The sequence below is a fragment of the Moschus berezovskii genome, chromosome X, assembly GCF_049115385.1.
Source record: "Moschus berezovskii isolate FMDL1 chromosome X, NW_MosBer_1.0, whole genome shotgun sequence".
Taxonomy (NCBI): Eukaryota; Metazoa; Chordata; class Mammalia; order Artiodactyla; family Moschidae; genus Moschus; species Moschus berezovskii.
Genome location: NC_142488.1, coordinates 55,956,276 through 55,978,280, shown reverse-complemented (window position 1 = coordinate 55,978,280; position 22,005 = coordinate 55,956,276). Strand labels below are relative to the sequence as shown.

Sequence of the window (22,005 nt, the reverse complement as noted above, 5' to 3'; positions counted from 1 at the left end):
TCCAATGAGTCAACACTTCACATGAGGTGGCCAAAGAATTGGAGTTCAGCTTTAGCATCAGTCCTTCCAATGAACACCCAGGACTGATCTCCTTTAGAATGGACTGGTTGGATCTCCTTGCAGTCCAAGGGACTCTCAAGAGTCTTCCCCAACAACACAGTTCAAAAGCATCAGTTCTTCGGCGCTCAGCTTTCTTCACAGTTCAACTTTCACATCCATACATGACCACTGGAAAAACCATAGCCCTTGTCATGCTGGGGAAGCCTATATAGCAGAGAACTCAGGATTGTCTTTGACAAATTATATGAAAATCAGGCTCTCAGACCAACAACCCAAATGAACTGGATCCTGCAAACAACCACATAAATGAGCTTGGAAGAACATCCTTCCCCAGGTGAGCCTTCACATGAGGCCCCAAGCATAGCTGAGACCTTGATTGCAACCACATGAGAGACCCTGAAACAGAGGATCAAGCTACGCTGTGCCTAGGATTTTGACCCACATAACTTATGAGATAATCAGTGTTTGTTATTTTAGACAACTAAGTTGATGGGAATATGGAGACAGACAGATAGGGACTGGAGGGTCAGTGATTTTGTGAAAGATACTAGGTTGGTTTCTGAGATGAAAACCATAGCATCCATCAGGAAATTTAGTGCTTGGCTGCTCCACGAGTCAGTTTTAGAAACTCTGTGGGTCATTAATTGGCAGTCTGGGAAGACAGATAATTGGAAACCTGCATGGGATGTGGCACTGCTGTACTTGTGTTGGTTATTATTCAATGTTGTCATAGTCATCACCATGGATTAAGAATATGAGGAGCCTGGCCATTGACTTTGAAGTGTCCTCTGGAAGTCCTTGTAGTCCATCCATAGGTGGATTCTGCTGGTCAGTGATTGGTTGGCAGTGAGAGGAATCAGGGGTATAGTGCCATGGATGTGAGGTGTGCAGAGACCAACTTTTTTGAGTTGGTCAGACACTGGGGCACTTGGTGCACACCTGGATTCCAGTGTCTAAGAAAGGAGGGAGGATGAGTTTGAGATTTCACCTCTGCAGAAGAGGGAAGGCAAGGCAGGTTGCTGTGGATGTGCACTGAAATATGCAGAAGCTCAGTTTATGCCCACAAGATGTCCTCCTTCAGCTTGAGCATTTTGGAGACGATAGATAATCAGAGTATTCTTTATTGGGAGCCTACCCAGTATGGGGTTCAGAATCACAGACTGACTTTGGAGTCAGCTGATCTTGGCTGCAGTATTTCCTGGTCTTTCTACTTGCTAGTAGTGTGACCTTAGGATAACTGACTTAGCCTCACTGTGCTTCAACAGCTTCTGCTGTCAAATGGTTTTAATGATAATCATTGTCATGTAGCTGGCAAGGTTACAGTGAAAATTAAATGAGGTACCTGATATTGATCAGCAGGGCCTCATGGCAGGGCAAGTGTGTCACAGGAGGGACAGATTCCAGACTTGTTGCCCCTGAGATGAATCACCATCCCGCGGCTGAGCGTGAGTACCACGTGGCTGGTGCCCCACATTCAGAGCCCTGCCTATATCAGTGAAAAATGAGATGAAGTTGATGGAGGAACGGTGGGATGAAGGGTGAGCCCCATAGCCTGGGAGAAGGGGAGGTCCAGGATGTCTGCAGGCAGCAATGTCCAGGTAGGGGTGACCACCAGCCCCAGCCTGGGAGACATTGTGCCCTGATGTCCAGCACTCCCCACTGGCTCTGTGCAAATGCTCAGCTGATCACCACCAGATCTTCCGTTTTCCTGATCCTTGGGGATTTGCTAATTTCCCCTCTACCCTGATCTAGGGCAGAAATTTCTCTTTATTTTTTTTTTTTTTTTTTGGAACTTAGAGGATGGCCAGGTAGTAGGGTGAGCACAGTCCCTAGGGCCCTTCTAATTCTTCCTCCTCTTCTCAAAGATGAATAAAGTAGCCTGAGAAGGCACGAGTGCCAGGTTCCTGGGGTTGTGACAGTAATGGACTGGAGCCAGTTGTCTTCACTGTGTCCTCCACACTCCCCACACTCCAGCCAGGACCTGCTTTCCCACTAAAAATTCCTCTTGAAATTTTGCAAACAGAGGAGGATGAGGGAGCCAGACCCTGCCCCACTGCCCCACAGCTCCCTTCTTCTGACAGTCCTGAGTCTGCTGTCAACTCCGGGGACAGGATGGTTGTCACAGGGGCTCAGAAAGACAGTGTATATTATAAATCTGCATTACTTTAGTTTTATTACATGGATTTGAAAGTTAAATGTATTTTATATCATTATGTAAATTCATATATGTATATAAATATGTAAAAATGTGTATATGATTATATAAAAATAGTTTTATTTCTGTAACAGGAAGTCATACACTCTAAGTAGAAGGAAAATAATTAAAGTGACCTCTAACTCTATTATCACCTAACTATCAGTTCTATTAACATTTTGATGTTTATGCTTTCAGATATTTTTTTCTGCATATGGGCATGTGTGTCTGTTCATGAGTGTTTAATATATTATTAATATATGCACACTTAGTTTATATGAAAACTAGAAGTGTTTGTTTACCTTCTATTTTTGCTCTTTACAGCAACTTAAACATTTCTCCATGTCGGCATATATTTGTGTGTACAGTTTTAACAGTTGCATAATATTGAGTTTTTGCATGTATCATCATTTTTATAACCAATATACTGTTAATATAGGAATCATTTTAGGAATCAGTGAACTAAAATAGACTGGAATGGGTGAATTTAACTCAGATGACCATTATATCTAACACTGTGGGCAAGAATCCCTTAGGAGAAATGGAGTAGCCCTCATAGTCAATAAAAGAGTCTGATGTGCAGTATGTGGATGCAATCTCAAAAATGACAGAATAATCTCCGTTCGTTTCAAGGCAAACCAGTCAGCATCACAGTAATCCAAGTCTATGTCCCAACCCAGTAATGATGAAGTTGAACAGTTCTATGAAGATCTACAAAACCTTCTAGAACTAACACCCAAGAAAGATGTCCTTTTCATTATAGGGAACTGGAATGCAACAGCAGGAATCCAAGAGATACCTGGAGTAATGGGCAAATTTGGCCTTGAAGGACAAAACAAAGCAAGGCAAAAGTTAACAGAGTTTTGCTGAGTAAACACACTGCTCATAGCAAACACACACTTCCAACAACACAAGAGAAGATTCTACACGTGGACATCACCAGATGGTCAATACCAAAATCAGATTGATTATATTCTTTGCAGCCAAAGATGGAGAAGCTGTATATGGTCAGCAAAAACAAGACCAGGAGCTGACTGTGGCTCAGATCATGAACTCCTTGCCAAAATAACACTTACATTGAAGAAACTAGGGGAAACTTCTAGACCATTCAGGAATGACCTAAATCAAATCCCTTATGATTTAGAGTGGAAGTGACAAATGGATTCAAGGGATTAGGTCCGATAGACAGAGTGCCTGAAGAACTACTGACAGAGGTTCATGACATTGTACAGGAGGCACTGATCAAGACCATTGCCAAGTAAAAGAAATGCGAAAAGGCAAAATGGTAGTCTGAGGAGGCTTTACAAACAGCTGAGAAAAGAAAGGAAGCTAAAGGCGAAGGAGAAAAGGCAAGAGATACCCACATGAATGCAGAGTTCCAAAGAATAGCAAGGAGAGATAAGAAAGTCTTCCTCAGTGATCAATGCAAAGAAATAGAGGAAAACAATAGAACGGGAAAGACTAGAGGTCTCCTCAAGAAAATTAGAGATACCAAGGGAACATTTCATGCAAGTTGGGCACAATAAAGGACAGAAATGGTATGGACCTAACAGAAGCAGAGGATATTAAGAAGAAGTGGCAAGAATACACAGAAGAACTATATGAAAAAGATCTTCATAAACCAGATAACCACGATGGTGTGATCACTCACCTAGAGCCAGACATCCTGGAGTGTGAAGTCAAGTGGGCCTTAAGAAGCATCACTACGAACAAAGCTAGTGGAGCTGATGGAATTCTAGTTGAGCTATTTCAAACCTTGAAAGATGATGCTGTGAAAGTGCTGCACTCAATATACCAGCAAATTTGGAAAACTCAGCTGTGGCCACAGGACTGGAAAAGGTCAGTCTTCATCCCAATCCCAAAGAAAGGCAATGCCAAAGAATGTTCAAACCACTGCACAACTGCAATCATCTCCCACGCTACCAAAGTAATGCTCGAAATTCTCCAAGCCAGGCTTCAACTATACGTGAACCATGAACTTCCAGATCTTCAAGCTGGATTTAGAAAAAGCAGACGAACCAGAGATCAAATTGCAACATCCGTTGGATCATAGAAAAAACAAGAGAGGTCCAGAAAAATATCTACTTCTACTTTATTGACTATGCTAAAGGAAATGGTAACCCACTCCAGTATTCTTGCCTGGAGAATCCCGTGGACAGAGAAGCCTCGTAGGCTACAGTCCACGGGGTCGCATAGAGTTGGACACGACTGAGCGACAGAATGGAATGAATGGAAAGCCCTTGACTCTGTGGATCAAAATTAAGTGGAATGTGACAGTTGGACCATAAAGAGAGCTGAGGGGCAGAGAATTGATGCTTTTGAACTTTGGTGTTGGAGAAGACTCTTGAGAGTCCCTTGGACTACCAGGAGATCCAAAGTCAATCCTATAGGAAATGAGTCCTGAATATTCATTGCAAGGACTGATGCTGCAGCTGAAGCGCCAATACTTTGGCTGCCTGATGTGAATAACTGACTCATTAGAAAAGACCCTGTTGCTGGCAAAGATTGAAGGCTGTAGGAGAAGGGGACAACAGAGGATGAGATGGTTGGATGGCATCACCAACTTGATGGACATGAGTTTGAGCAAGCCCTGGGAGTGGGTGATGGACAGGGAAGCCTGGTGTGCTGCAGTCCATGGGGTCGCAAAAGTTAGCCACGACTGAGCAAATGAACTGTACTGATACTGTGAGTAAACATGTATGAAGGATAGTCTCGGTTTTGATGATTAATACCACTGTCGTTACATGTCTGCATTTAAATCTTTGTGCATATCTGTGACTGATTTCTAGAAATTGAAGTCTTGGGTCAGGGTGTAAGGAAAGATATTTAATGACTTAGGAGGGGAGAGTGGGTACACTTGGTCCCAGTGAGAAACCTGCCTTTTCTAAGTGTCACACAATCACATCAGTTACAGATACACAGCTTGTGGCCATAGAAATGTGGTGCTCCTTGGGTCTCCCACACGGTGCGACCCCCAGCTGAAGTGTGGGTGTTTTTCAGGCTGGTGGATCTGATCTCGACCACGCTTCTGACTTCACAGAACAAGCTCCTTCCCAATAAAAGCAGGAAATAACCAAGCTTTTAGTGAGTTATCTTTAATTTGTGGATTTGTTGTTTTGCACCCATTGCTTCCCCAGTGTCTTTAGGGGGCCTTTAAGAATCCCTGAAACAAAACGTCCAGGTATGACTATAAATTTAGGTCAGAGAAGATATACAGAGAATGGACAAAGTCAGCACCAGGATCTATTTTGACTGTAGACATCTGTGCCAGATAGTCCTGAAGAGTAAATAAAATGGAGCTCTAAGTTTCTTTCTTACTTTCCTATTAGATGCAGCTGGCAAAGGAATGCAGTCATTTGCAAGAGTTACATTGGTCACAGATAGAAAATATGCCAATTCTTCCAGGGTAAATATTTCCTGATAACTGACTTTCAAAAACGTGCTTGATCTCCTTATGGAGTGTAGCTGAGTTAACCTTATACTTTATCATCTAAATCAGGACACTTTAGAATAGGAAAGGGGCATTATTAATAATTGTGGTGGGGGACTTCCTTTCTGGCGGTCCAGTTGTTAGGACTCTGTGGTCTCACTGCTGAGGATCTGGGTTCAATCCCTGGTCAGGGAACTAAGGCCTCACAAGCTGTGCAATGCAGCCGTTAATACAACAGGTGTAAACTGGACAAGGGGTCGGCCTAATGAAAAATACAGAGTGCTATCGATAGCAATCTTGTCGTAAGTGTATTAAAGTGAGATCTGCCACCGCCATCTTCTAGAAAATGGTTCTCACATATATATGTATCTCACATATTCTCTATCCATTCCTTTGTCTATGTATACCTCATTTATAGCAAAGAAGAACTATTACTGCATGAACGCTGAATTTCAGAAATTTCAATTATTATTTCTCCTACAAAATGTTATTTTATATTCAGTTCAGTTCAGTCGCTCAGTCATGTCCGACTCTCCGCGACCCCATGAATCACAGCACACCAGGCCTCCCTGTCCATCACCAACTCCCGGAGTTCACTCAAACTCATGTCCACAGAGTCGGTGATGCCATCCAGCCATCTCATTCTCTGTCGTCCCCTTCTCCTCCCGCCCCCAACCTTTTCCAGCATCGGAGTCTTATCCAGTGAGTCAACTCGTCGCATGAGGTGGCCAAAGTATTGCAGTTTCAGCTTTAGCATCAGTCCTTCCAATGAACACCCAGGATTGATCTCCTTTAGAATGGACTGGTTGGGTATTTAGTAACAGGCATACTATGTTTTATACTAGGATTAAAACTCATTACGGACTCCGCAGGTGGCACAGTGGATGAGAACCCACTTGCCAACACAGGGAACACAGGGGACATAGGTTTGATTCCTGGTCCAGAAAGATTCCTGGAGTAGGAGTAGGGGGGTGTTTGGATCTGAGTATAGAGATCTGTGATATTTATACTGCCATAGAGGTACCTTCAGTTTATTGCATGGGAGCAAGACAGAGAAATTATCTTCTAAGACATACAACTATGGGAGAAGGAGGAAATTTAGAATGGAACAGTCCCCCTTCTGAGATTTGCCACTGGATGGTTTGAGGAATGGGGAAGTCAGGGAGGTTCACAAGCTACCAATGATAAGATAGCATTAGAGAAGAAAGGGGAGGTGTCAGAGTGGTCATGAGGGAGTTCTGGGTATTTCACATTCAGTACATACAATTGCCTTCCAGTATGAACATTCAGGTGTACAATGAGGTGCGACGTCTTGGTAAAGGTTTTCCCACAGTCACTGCATTCATAAGGTATTTCACCAGTATGAATTCTCTGATATGTAATCAAGACTGACTTTTAAGTTAAGGCCTCTCCACATTCAGTATAAACATAAGTTCTTTGTTCAGTCCGAGTCTTCTGGTGTATAAGGAGATTTGATCTTTTGGTGAAGACCTTCCCACATCTTGTGCAGGTATGGGTTTTTACCTTGTGCGAGTTTTTCTATGCTCATGCATTAGATTTGGAAGGGAAAGATGTCCCATAGTCACTGCATTCATAAGGCTTCTCTCCACTATGAATTTTTCGATGTGCAATCAAGTGGGTCTTCTGGATAAAAGCCTGCCTACATTCAGTGCATATGCAGGGTTTCACTCCTGTATGAATTCTCTGATGCAACCTCACTATTGACTGATGAGTGAAAGTCTCATCACATTCTGCATTCATAGGGTTTTCCCACAGACTCGGCTGGACAAAGAGGTGTGGCTTCTGAGTGAAGACCTTTCCACATTCACTGCATACATAGGCTATCTTCCCAGTGAGAAATTTTCAATGAGGAATGTGTTCTTGTTTCTGGCTGAGGGCTTTCCCACACTGCTTAGCTTCACAGAATTTCTCATTTAGATGAGAATTAACGTAGCTAGTAAAAAGGAATAAGTCAAATTTGACTACAACCAATAAACTTCTCAAGGTTTTTCTCATGTTACCTCTATTAGGAATGGTACATTTAACCTATACTTCAAACCATTTCCAAATGAATCACATTTAAGGGGTTGTTCTTATGAACTAACTATGGGCTCATGTAAGTTATTTGTCCAGTGTACTTGCATTCACAATCTCTATACTTATTCAATGTGTTCTTATTGATGAAAGCAACATGACACAAAGGTCTATTTTGATTTTCCTTATATTTATCTGGCTATCATACTGTCACAGTTTTTATTTAAAATGAATAATCATTTTAATTAAAAAGAAACAATGAATAATTCCTCTTGAATTCATCCAGTTTCTCATTGTGAAATGAAGCTTTTACAGTAATCTACTGTATGATATCAGTCTCAGGTTTCTCTCTTAAAAGGACAAAGAAGGAAAAATTCAAACTTAGAACAGTTAGCCAAATATAGAGGAGCTACATGCAACTGATCCAGGTTGGACACAGGGAAAGCAGATGATGATGATGATGATAGAAAACACTCCTATGGTTCTTTATTTATGCTATGTACTTATCAATTTTAGGACATGCCAGGCACTGTTCTATGTGACACAGAAGTATGTACACCCAGGTAAACTCATTTAATTCTCTCAGAAACCATATGAGCTAGATATGATTATACATTACTTAAAAGAGGAAACTAAAGCCCAGAACAAGTAAATTATTTTCTCAAGATAGCATGGGTCATATGCAGGAGAGATTAAAACAAGGCAGCATATCTCCACTTCCATAGACTCTCTGGTACTCATTTTGGAGCGTCCCTGATGGCTCAGACGATAAAGAATCCACCTGCTAATTCAGGAGACACAAGAGACACGGGTTCCATCCCTGCGTCGGGAAGATCCCCTGGAGAAGGGAACGGCAACCCACTCCAGTGTTGTTGCCTGGGAAATCCCACGGACAGAGCAGCCAGGTGGGCTACAATCCAAGGGGTCACAAAGAGTCAGACACGACTGAGTGACTAAACATGCACCTACGTAGTACCCATTTATTTCTTCCAGCAGCTCAGCTTTACCCTAAGCAACGTACCAACTCACCTGGAGGGGAAAATCACTGATGCTTTGTACAGAAGATGAAATACAATAGGTTTTAATATTAAATAGAATGAATAAGTTATGCTATTATCCCATTATACCAAATTTTAAAATACTGAGCCTGATCGGATCATGAAATCCAGTTTGTTTTCCTCTTTTAGTTAGGCTAAAATAGTGAAATCTAGAACTTTGTCTTATCCCTGCCAAACTTCACTATTCTTTCACTCCTATGCTGTACTCTTTATATCCACAAGCCTCATTTCATTTATTCTATAGATCTTAAGCATCTCGATTCACAGGCATGGATTGAGACTTTACCCAACTTTCTACTTCATTTAGTATATATGGACAAAATTCACTAGAGCCAATAATATTTACTTACAACCAACACTATTCAATGTAAACAGTTAATGCCTGTGCTGAAAATAATTATCGTTAACAGTCTGAGCCCATAGACTTCCTTATCAGCACATAAAGAGAGTCATCAGTCTGGAAACACAGCTATGAATGTGAGTTTATATTCTGCCAGTCGTGAAAGTGAAAGTCGCTCAGTCGTGTCCAACTCTTTGCAACTCCATGGACTGAACAGTCCATGGAATTTTCCAGGCTTGAATACTGGAGTAGGTTGCCTTTCCCTTCTCCAGGGGATCTTCCAAACCAAGGGATCGAACCGAGGTCTCCCACATTGCAGGCGGATCCTTTACCAGCTGAACCACAGGGGAAGCCCAAGAATACTGGAGTGGGTGGCCTATCCATTCTTCAGAGGATCTTCCTGACCCAGGAATCAAGCCGGTGTCCCCTGCATTGCAGGCGGATTCTTTAACAACCGCGATATGAGGGAAGCCGCTAGTCATGAACGTGTCCTCAAAATATCTAGCTTATTCCCCAATCCAATAATTATTCACATACACGTCTTCCATTAATTTGACTCTTTCTGCTTTTTGTGACAGTTCAAAATATATATATATATGATTCATAGATCAGTTAAGAGCACTACGCTCTGAAAATTAGTCCACAGTCTCACCACAACTTTAGGGAGACATAATTTTCTCTGAATTTTAAAAGCAGACATTATCTATGCTGCCCACCTTCATGCTTTTTGAGTGAGAATTGTCAGCTTCACCGGAGTGATTAATGAACAGGGCTGAATTCTTTTTTGTTTTCAAGCCATTTCCCCCCTTCCTACTAACAATCTGTTTCTTTGAACTCTTTTTGACACACTTAAAAAAAAGTGAACCCACTTGAAACATCTCCAAAAACCATTAATGTCAGTACTTGAACTGGTTTCTCCATTTATCCACTAGAAATTTTAAGGATAAAATATTATTAATTTTTCATCCTTAAACTTTTCTCATAGGTATAGGGTAGAATATAATCATGTACCACACAATCTAAAAACATTATTTTTAAAGAAATATTTCTGGAAAGAAAGTAAAAAACATTACTTAACATTGGTTAACATTGGCAGTCCCTGGGGGAAGAGAACTGGGCAGTAGAGGTGAAAGTGAGATGTTTTAGTGTCTACTCTTTCACACATCTGATTTTCAAAGTTTGTGACTGTGTCATCTCTCCAAAAATTTGAAATTAAAAATTAAAATAAAGGGGGGAAATTTTTATTTGCTCTGAGTTCTATGGGATGGTGGGGGTGAGAAAAGGAAAAGAATATTAGATACTGGAGTGATTAAGGGCCCAATTTTATGGAACAGGTGAAGCCTGTATCTAAATAGAGCTCTAAATAATCAATAGCCTAGACACAGAAATTTCCTATATACGAAGCTTTAAGAAAACTGGAGTTAAACATGAGTTTTGGAAGATATACAGATGTAAGTTTGAGTTGGAGATCAGGGGCCTGCTGTCATTAAGAGGAAAGGTTAATTATCATGTGCTACATAATAGGGAGTAACTGCAATTTTATTTCATAAGGCTAGTACAAGATAAATGTCATGGTTTCGGTATAGAAATCTGTCATTAGGACCTAAAAGGACCTTGTCAAAAAATGGAATTACTTATCCCATTAAGAACAGAATAATCCAACCAGGATACAATATGGACTTGTTTTGTGGTGACATAGATGGGTCTTAAAAAGGGGGGGCATTTAAATAACACTTTCAAAGAGAGAAAAACAGAGAAATTGCAGAGTGAAGAGTATTGGAGAACAATATCTGATTTGGGCAATGATGATTCCAGGTAATAATATATTTAGAATGAAGGAACTGCACAGCTGTGAGAAATGTCACTCTACATAGGTAAATTGTGGTACTAAGGTACAGTCATAATGCAAGGACTAAAGGTATCACTATATGAGTCAGCAGAATAGGAAAATAAAACGTGTCCACAATGGAACAAAGATTCCATTAAGGAAGGAAAGAGCAGAGGACAGTAGACAGGGCCCTTCAGTTAGAGGGAATGGAAGGAAAAAGTTTGTAAAAAGAAAATAAGGTACTCATCAACAAGGAAAATAACAAAATATCTACAGTTACAAATGGATCGAACAATAAGAACAAGCACTTCACAGAATGGAATCCCACATGGATAACAAGTACAATTAACATTCAAAGTAGCTGACTATAAGAGAAATGGAAACACCACAAAGTTAGCAGCTGAGGATGAGGTATAGGGTGATGAGCAAGAGTATACGATCTGATGTCAGAGTTGATATATGTAAAACAAAATGAGGTTGGTTTTAGATGACATTGAGAAGCTGGAGAGGAAATGGAAAGGGATTGGCAGGAGCAAGGGCGGAAGTGGTTCTTTTGAAAGGAAGCAGATCCACGAAATCCGAATACATAAGGGCAAAAACTATGGTGGGGGGAAGGACGAAAGCAGCACAAAATGGTAGGGAAGGAAAAAAATAACTAAGAAAGCAAGGTGCCTGAGACAGTAGTGTGGCATCTGATCTAGAGTACGGGGATGGGGGAGAAGGGCAGATAACTCTCCTGCCAAAAAGCCAAGCAAAGACGACAATGGATACTGGCAAGCGTCATACTAGGAGATGGCATTTAAGTATTAAAGGGGCTTCTGTCAACTCTGCCTAAGCAACTCTAAAAGTTTAGAGACTTGGTTTTTTTTTTACACAAACACTTTACAGTTTTTAATGAATCTGTAAATCAAAAAGCTCTCATTTCCAAATAAAAACAAATTCCAGATCATGTAGATGTTTGTAGTGACTAGTTTATCTAAACATATATACAGGTTCAGTTGTAAGATGTTAACTAAAATTCTGTGACAAATATGCTTTTTCTTAAATACCAAGAACATTAGAGAATTAATGCAGAGTCCTAAGGATAATCTCGTAGTCACTAAGCTTTTCATAAGTCTTCACTTCAGAGGCTGTTATTTCTAGCACAGGTAAGCAGGCACAGTCTTTCATACGATCAACCACTGGAATCTTTGATTGCTACCATAACAGCTGGCTTGCAAACAAGTAGCCAACCATTTTAAGAATGTTTTAAGTGAACAACTTGCAAAACCCAGGGATGGATAAACCTTCAGAATGCATTAACAATATAGCAACTGCACAGGCTAGTCTTCTGAAATGAGATCTCTCAAAGCAGTATAGTTCAAAATAAAAGATTTTAATTAAAATTGGCATAGGCACAATTTCCCCACCAATTTGTGTGTGTCAAGCATTTAGTGAACGTTTTCAAGGGGAAATGTGAACTAGAAAACTGGATACTACGTTTCACTAATTAAAGAGCTTTCTACTCAGGAGACAATATCTCTGCTGACCAGAGCCAGTTTGTAGGCAGTTGAACGTGGTGCTCTAGTCTCCTGCTCTGGGTCTTCTCTTCCTTGATTCACGTTTCCTAAACTTTGACTTCATTTTTGGCTTTCTCAGTTTGCTTGCTTTGGGGGGTTGGGCCTGCTGACCTTGCCCACTTGAAGACGCAGCCTGCTGTTCTGTTTTCTGCTTCAACACTATCCAATCAAATGCATAGTCATGTTGGTAATTCATCTTTCTAAGAAGAAGTCGGAATAGATGGCGCAGGTACATGTAATTTGGGGCTTCCTCAAAGGACAGCCGGCGACAATGCTTAAAGTACATGGCAAATTCTACAGGAAATCCGTCACATAAAACATCAACAGAAGTGCTCATCTTCATTTCGCTAATCTTTTCACATGTTTGCTTCACTGTTGCAGCCCTTAGTCCCTGCCATGGCAGGCTGGCTCTGATAAAATACATCAAAACAAATCCTAATGATTCCATGTCATCTCGCCGACACTGCTCGAGACCAAGATGTGCACTGATGCTAGCAAAGGTAGGCGTGCCAGTGAAGCTTTTCCCGTATCTGTAGGGTATGTGTTGCCCTGTCCTGTTGTCTTTGTACTTCTTGGCTAAACCAAAATCAATAAGAAATAACTCCTTGCACTCCTGACCAGGACCCATTAAGAAGTTATCTGGTTTAACGTCCCTGTGAATCATATTTTGTGAATGCACATATTCGATTCTACTGATCATCTGATCAGCTAACATAAGCACAGTTTTCATTGTGAACCTTCTTGAACAGAAATTGAAGAGGTCTTCAAGGCTGGGGCCCAGAAGATCCATGACTAGCACATTATAGTCCATTTCCTGACCGTACCACCGTATCTGGGGGATGCCAACCCCCCCTTGAAGACTGTTATAGAGCTTCTTCTCATGTACCAAACGGGGCTGCCTCGCATTCTGTGACTCTAATTTCACCGCCACCTTCTCCTGGTTGGTGAGGTCGATCGCCAAATAAACATCCCCAAAGGAGCCAGACCCGATCTCCCGTACCAGTTTATATCTCCCTCCGACAACGAAATCGGCCTTGGGTCCACTGTTGCTCGCCATCCTGAGAGACAAAGATGGGGTTGGGGTTAAGCTCCGACACCTCTAAGGGGACGATGGACGCCCCTAGGGCTCGTCCATGGAGCAAGGCTGTGAAAGCAGGCAGGAAACAGAAAACGCTGGCTATTTCTCAGCGTTACAGGGCCCAGAATCGCCCAAGGGGAACCTGACCACCGCTCCTGTCAGCCCCCAGATTGTTAGGGAGTTCTCACCCTCAGCAGGCTGAGCCTCTGGCTTCTGGCGGCTTCCGCGGCCTCGCTTTAACAGCGACTTCGGGGGCTGGTAAAGGGGAGCCGTGAAGTTATGGCAGCGATCCCACTGATCCCACTGCCGCTGGCACCAGCCAGGAGGGACCCCTGGTTACGCCGCCGAGGCTGCCATCTTGTTATAACGGCTGCCACCAACACAGAATACCCCGAGTTCCAGGAAGGCGCTTCATGGCGCAGAGAACTCTGGGAAAGTGATCACGAGCGCTCTTAGAACCTTCCGGACAGATTATCTTCAGAGCCTTGCAAAGGCATCAGCCTGTCCTAGAAAAACAGATCTACTCCAAGTCCCCCATCTACTCAGGTCACATATCTGAGCAGCTGTGATGTGGGGTTTCCTCCCCCAATGTCCATGGGCCCTCTCCTTGCTCCATCTTGAAGAGGACCTCTGGTTTGGGAACTTGGTTCCTTGTGAACAGGACACGATACAGGATTGGGTCCAGTTAATTGGGGTTTCAGGGCCTTTCAACCAGACTTCTTTTTGCTCTTCAGGAAAGTAATTCCATTTCCCTGGGAACAGAGTAAAAGGACTGAAGTATCCCGGGCAGCTCAAAGATGACACCATTGCACACTTCAGATGCCCCAGAGCATTCAGCAGCTGAGAATGGAAGCAGCCTCTCTGAGGTCCCTGGCAGTTGCACAGGGCAGCTGTGCTTACTTACCCACTGCGCACAGTTGGCTGTAGGTCTCCAGTGTCACATCCTGGTACAGGCATTTCTGTACAGGGTCCAAGTGCTGCCACTCCTCCCTGCTGAAGTCCACAGTGACGTCCTCGAATGACCCCTTGAGTACAGTCCCATTCAAGGCGATATGGTCTGCCCTGGGGGTTGGATGGAAGAGCACTAGGAAGTTAGTTGTCTTGAATGATTTTCGCCATGGTATGCTATGCTTATTAAATACCTAGTTAGAAAAGAAACGCAAAAAAGCAAAATGGCTGTATGAGGAGGCCTTACAACTAGCTGTGAAAAGAGGAGAAGCCAAAAGCAAAGGAGAAAAGGAAAGATATAAGCATCTTCATGCAGAGTTCCAAAGAATAGCAAGGAGAGATAAGAACATCTTCCTCAGCGATCAATGCAAAGAAATAAAGGAAAAAAACAGAATAGGAAAAACAAGAGATCTCTTCAAGAAAATTAGAGATACCAAGGGAACATTTCATGCAAAGATGAGCTCAATAAAGGACAGAAATGGTATGGACCTAACAGAAGCAGAAGATATTAAGAAGAGGTGGCAAGAATACACAGAAGACCTGTAGAAAAAAGATCTTCACGACCAAGATTATCACGATGGCGTGATCACTCACCTAGAGTGGAGGAGTGCCAAAAGCACAGCGCAAGCAATCATACCCTCATTTTGTGTGTTTTATGTACAGATGGTTTTGATGTATATACCCCAGGATTTTAAACAAGATGGTTCAGAAAATTCTCTGCCATTAATTGCTCTTTAAGATCCTCAAGTAGGTATGGGTCCCTAGAGGTGATCTATAGGGGTACAGCTTAACATCAGTGGGCAGAGATCCTAGATGGTGACCATACTGAGACTTCTAGAGTCAGAAACTACTGAAGGGCCTGATTCTCAGTCTTCAGTGGAGATTTAGTCAAACAAGTCCCTTATCTAAGGCAGCAAGGACACGCTTCAGACATAGTCATTATGATATAACACATTCGCCAACTGTCACTAAATAGTTATCAGAGGTTATTATCCTAGAGCATTTTGACCTGACCATAAGACATGCTGGAAACTTAACTAGGTTTTGGAGTAAAAGGAAGGAAGCTAGGGCTTGGCTATAAATATGTACCTGCCTGAAGGACTAATTCAACAAGAGGTGGACCCAGAGTTCCAAGCAGAGAGCTTTGGGTCCATGCCATCTAGTTTGTCAATAGCCAAAAGATTCAGTTGATTGGGCAAGCAGAAGTCTTTAAATATTAATACAATAAATCACCATAGGAAATGGTGGCAGAGGTTTATTTCCATGAACACTGGTTTATTTTAAGCTTGACTCTGGTCAATATGTGGAATAGGATTCAGCTTCTAGTAGGAAAATGTTGGTAGGATATGGAAATACAAGTGGGATGTCAGCCAAGAGTCCTAAACCCACAGGGAACTAGCATACTGACCCCTGAGAGTGAGGGTGAAAGACTTGGGTCCAACTGTAGACACAAAGACTTGGGCCACAAAGCTCAACCCAGGTATCTATTACTCATTGGTATGGATGAGTTTTCAAATGCATTGCCAGGGTGGTTTCCATTGGGTCAGACTGGGCAAAGTTTTGCCTGTGGGCTCTTGGAAAAATTAGCCCCAGCTGCAGAAAGTGCCTGGAAGTTGTTTTCATCATTGCTGGATCAGGTTTGGTGTTTTGTTACCTAATGAACAAGATCTGGTTGTTGAAATTCTCAGAAGCATGAATTTATGACTGTGAAGTGGTATCACAGTTCCCCATCTGTTGTTTACATGTTAATGCAGATTATAAATCAGTAAGGCTGCAGGTGAGAGGGGTATGTTTACAACGGGATTGCCTGGACTCCTCTTACTGATGAGTTGGGTTTTTCATCCTTGCCGGGGCTTGAGAACGTTTGGCAAGGCAAACTATTGTGAACTGACCAGCGCGGCTGCAGTGAAGGCATGCCTGAAATTTTTGCTGGCAGGATTGTTTGGCTGGAGTGAGAGATGGCTGGCTTCCTCGCAGCTGTGTATGGTCTTCCTTGGGTGCTGGACCTGTGGAGTTTGAGAAGGCTTGGTGGTGGATCCAGGGAGCCAACCATGGGATTTGGACCTCTGACTCTAGAAAATCTGGCCAGTCACTATGTTTCTTGTCCAACTGAATATACTGAGTGATAAGGTCAGGGAGTTTGTCCATCAGATATGGGCCACTAACTTCATCCTGAATGGAGTCTGTAATTCCTCTTGGAAATTATCACTCTGATTGGATTCATCACATCACAGATTCCAAGCAAGGAGCTGGAAAGTAGTGACATCCTTCTTAGAGAAGTTGTCCTCTTTGTCAACCTTAGTATTCACCAGGGGGTTCATTTCCTGTTTTGTGGACTTACCAAATGACTACTGGAATTCAAGAAGAAAGTTCTCATACTGCTTCAACAGAGAACTCTGGTAGGTGATTTTGCCTAATTCTCAATTGTATCTTCTGGAATCTAGTGGGCCTGGGCAGAATGGAATACCAGTACTAGATAACAGTGGGCAGACAGTGGTTTTGCTCTGTGATCAGAGGGACAGTGTCATGAGCAAGTAGCCAAGGCTGTTAGTTACGAGGTCACAAAGGTATACTGAGAGCTGAGAAATGCTTACTGTCCTACATTCAGTGTTGCCTCTTCTTCAGAAAGAACGCCAATGGATAAGAAAGCTGTGGTACATATACACAATGGACTATTACTCATCCATTAAAAGAACACATTTGAATCAGTTCTAATGAGGTGGATGAAACTGCAGCCTATTATACAGAGTGAAATAAGCCAGAAAGAAAAACACCAATACAGTATACTAACGCATATATATGGAATTTAGAAAGATGGTTATGATAACCCTATATGAGAGACAGCAAAAGAGACACAGATGCATAGAACAGTCTTTTGGACTCTATGTGAGAGGGCGAGGGTGGGATGGTTTGGGAGAATGTCATTGAAACATTTATATTATCATATGTGAAATGGATCGCCAGTCTAGGTTCCATGCATGAGACAGGCTGCTCGGGTCTGGTGCACTGGGATAACCCAGAGGGATGGGATGGGGAGGGAGGTGGGATGGGGGCTCAGGATGGGGAACACATGTACACCCATGGTGGATTTATGTCAATGTATGGCAAAACCACTACAATATTGTAAAGTAATTAGCCTCCAATTAAAATAAATACATCTTAAAGAAAAGAAACATGAGATTTGTGGATAACAGTCACCCAATAATCTCTCACGTCCCTTTTAATCTGGAACTGATGTAATGGGCTCTACCCCTGGCTACATTTTGTTGAAGCACCTGGGTCATTTGCCATGAACTATATTCCACCTTTTGGATTTCCTAATTGTATTCTTGTGGTGTTATTTTATAGTTCTCATGTCCCTATGTTAATAGGAACTGATAATTTTAGAGGCTTGATCAAAACAGATTCGATTTTTAGGCAAACGTACTTCACAAGTGGTATTAAATGCTTGTTAATGCATCCCTCCAGATGGACATAATGTCTGGTTATCTCTCTCGGTGTGTTGAAGTGTTGTCAACCCAGTCCACAGATTTTAAATCTATGGATTTGAATTCTATTTGCTTAAATCCATTTCCTTCTCCAGGGGATCTTTCCGACCCGGGAATCTTCCCAACCCATGGATCTAAGCAGGATGTCCTGCATTGCCGGCAGATTCTTTATCATCTGAACCATCAGGGAAGCCCCACGTATTTTGGATTTTAACCGCTTATCAGACATACAATTTGCAAATATTTCCCCCATTCAGTAAGCTGCCTTGTCATTTTGTGGAAGGTCTCAATTGCTGTGCATAAACTTTTTAGCTTGGTATATTCCCACTCGTTTATTTTTGCTTTGGTTGCATTTGATACCAGTGTCAAATCCAAGAATTTATCTCCACAAGCTACGTCAAGGAGCGTACCACCTTTGATTTCATCAGAAGTTTCATGGTTTGGGGTCTTATGGTCATGTCTTTAATCCATTTTCAGTTATCTTTGATGTGTGGTGTAAGAGAGTGTTTCAGTTTCATTCTACTGCATGTGGCTGTCCAGTTTTCCCAAACCGTTATTTGAAGAGACTGTCCTTTCCCTTTTCATATTCTTGGCTCCTTTGGTAAAAATCAATTGTCCATCAAGGTGTGGGTTTATTTCTGGATTTTCTCATCTGTCCCATTGATCTGCATGCCTGTTTTCATACCACAATCAAGTTCGTCAGCACATTCTTCACCTCACAGAGTTACTTTGTGTGTGCTTGTGTGTGTTTGTGTGTGCGGTGAGAACACTTAAGTTAATTTTTGTATATGGTGTGCGGTGTGGATCACGGTTTGGTTTCTCCTCCAAAATGTTTATCTATTTGTTCCAGCACAGTTTTTAAACAAGGCTTTCCTTTTCCCCATTGAAGTACTTTGTCAGTTTTTTCATCAAACAGTTGTCCATATGTGTGCCAATCTGTCTTTTAGACCCTCTATTCTGTTTCATTAATATGTGTGTCTGTACTTACATCCATACCACACTGTCTGAATTATCATAGCATTATAGGAAGTCTTAACATTACATATTAGAAATCCTCCATGCTAACCCCTGCTTTATGTATTCTAGTTCCTTTGAATAGCAGTATAAATTTCTAACATCTCTGTTTCAGTTTTCACCAAAAAGTTGACAAAGAACTGGTTGAACAAGTAAAAGACAAACGAGCCAAGTGATATAACATCTCAACAACACTCAGTCAAGTTGACTTATATATTAGAGAACACTGCACCCATCCTTGGCTGAATATACATTAATTTCTGGGGACACATGAAACATTCTTCTAGACAGACCATATGTTGAAGTCAGTCAGAGTACGTTTTCCGACAACTATGGAGTTAAGTTAAAATTGACCCAGAAAGAAGGCGTCAAGAGAAAATGCCTGTACTTTTGAAGACTAAATGAAAGCAGCAGTAGAGGGAGCTATGTAAATTGAGAAAAAAAAGTGTAGATGCTGGGTTTTCTTGCTGGTCCAATGGTTAAGAGTCCGCTTGTCAAGGCAGGGGCCACTCGTTCAAGTGACCCTGTGCGTTAAAACTACTGAGGCTGCACTATAGAGCCCAGGAGACAAAATGCTGAGCCTGTGCACCCCAACCACAGAGGCCTGTGTGCTCCAGAGCCCTTGTTCTGCAACGAGAGAAGCCACTGCAATGAGACGCCCTCGCACGACACCTAGATGGTAACCCCTGCTTGCCACAACTAGAGAAAGCCCATGCACAGGAACAAAGACCCAGAACAACCAAAGATATATAAATAAATAAATTTTAATAAAGTATACATGCCTCCTTCAAAAAGGAATAAAACACAAATTTCCCATTCACATGAGCAACAAAGTAGAAAAAACTTCAAATCCTAGACAAAATGATTATCTTTTCCCCTTTCAATCACACTATTTATTTATTATTGGAGTATAGTTGGTTTGCACTGCTGTGTTAGTTTCTGCTCTACAGCAAACTGAATCAGGTATGCACACTACTATATATAAAATAGATAACAAATAAAAACTATTATTTTTTAAAATGAAAGACTTACGTACAATGGATGGCAGAAATTTATGACTAGATATTTCTGTTCTATACATTACGTGTAAGTAGGCCTTTAAAAGGCATAGCCTATGGGATATTATGGTAAAAATCACTAAAAACAATTTCCTGCCTTTCTCTTATCCCCCTGCGCTGACCTGTTCACCCCAAATGGGGCTGTGTTTACAGGTGTCAGTGTCCTTGGTGTTTGTTACAGGTGTCAGTGTCCTTTGAGGACATGACCGTGGACTTCAGCAGAGAGGAGTGGCAGCACCTGAACTCTGCTCAGAGGTGCCTGTACCAGGACATGATGCTGAACACTGCAGCCACCTCCTCTCACTGGGTATGCACAGCTACCCTGTGAATCTATGAGGACCCTGTTAGGAGTAAAATTGTGTCCATCCAAGAAAACATGTTGACGTCCTAACCCCCACTATTTCTGAATGAGACCTGAATTAAAAATAAGGTCTGAGACGGTAACAGGTAGGAAGGCCAGAAGTCCCAGAGCGGCAGGAGAAAATAAACCCGTAAGTGGCAGAAGTTTTTTTTTTTTTTCCTTCTCTATATGTGTTGAGGACACCTAGGTCTGCCTTGAGCTAACCAATATGTTTTTCTTATGGAAAAGTTCACTCAAACGCATGTCCATCGAGTCGGTGATGCCATTCAGCCATCTCATTCTCTGTCATCCCCTTCTCCTACTGCCCCCATACCCTCCCAGCATCAGAGTCTTTTCCAGTGAGTCAACTCGTCGCATGAGGTGGCCAAAATATTGGAGTTTCAGCTTTAGCATCAGCCCTTCCAATGAACAGCCAGGACTGATCTCCTTTAGAATGGACTGGTTGGATCTCCTTGCTGTCCAAGGGACTCTCAAGAGTCTTCTCCAGCACCACAGTTCAAAAGCATCAGTTTTTCGGCGCTCAGTTTCTTCACAGTCCAACTCTCACATCCATACATGACCATGGGAAAAACCATAGCCTTGACTAGACGGACCTTGGTTGGCAAAGTAATGTCTCTGCTTTTTAATATATTATCTAGGTTGGTCATAACTTTCCTTCCAAGGAGTAAGCGTCTTTTAATTTCATGGCTGCAATCACCATCCACATGGTTTTGGAGCCCCCCAAAATAAAGTCTGACACTGTTTCCACTGTTTTTCCATCTATTTCCCATGAAGTGATGGGACAGGTTGCCATGATCTTCGTTTTCTGAATGTTGAGCTTCAAGCCAACCTTTTCACTCTCCTCTTTAATTTTCATCAAGAGGCTTTTGAGTTCCTCTTCACTTTCTGCCATAAGGGTGGTGTCATCTGCATATCTGAGGTGATTGATATTTCTCCCAGAAAACTTGACTCCAGCTTGTGCTTCTTCCAGCCCAGCGTTCATCATGATGTATTCTGCATAGAAGTTAAATAAGCAGGATGACAATATACAACCTTGACATACTCCTTTTCCTATTTGGAACCAGTCTGTTGTCCCATGTACAGTTCTAACTGATGCTTTCTGACCTGCATACAGGTTTCTCAAGAGGCAGGTCAGGTGGTCTGGGATGCCCATCTCTTTCAGAATGTTCCACAGTTTATTGTGATCCACACAGTCAAAGGCTTCGGCATAGTCAATGAAGCAGAAATAGATGTTTACCTGGAACTCTCTTGCTTTCTCCATGATCCAGCGGATGTTGGCAATTTGATCTCTGGTGCCTCTGCCTTTTCTAAAACCTGCTTGAGCATCTGGAAGTTCACGGTTCACATATTGCTGAAGCCTGGCTTGAAGAATTCTGAGCATGACTTTACTAGCGTGTGAGATGAGTGCAATTGTGCGGTAGTTTGAGCATTCTTTGGCATTGCCTTTCTTTGGGATTGGAATGAAGACTGACCTTTTCCAGTCCTGTGGCCACTGCTGAGTTTTCCAAATTTGCTGGCATATTGAGTGCAGCACTTTCACAGCATCGTCTTTCAG

General features: G+C 42.1%; 2 pseudogenes; one reads left to right on the top strand and one right to left on the bottom strand.

Annotated features, from left to right (window-relative positions):
* The window catches only part of LOC148773323 (protein fem-1 homolog A-like), a 99,049-nt pseudogene that overhangs the window by 49,399 nt on the left and 27,645 nt on the right, over nucleotides 1-22,005 (top strand).
* On the bottom strand, nucleotides 12,551-13,560 carry LOC129563896 (casein kinase I pseudogene; annotated as a pseudogene).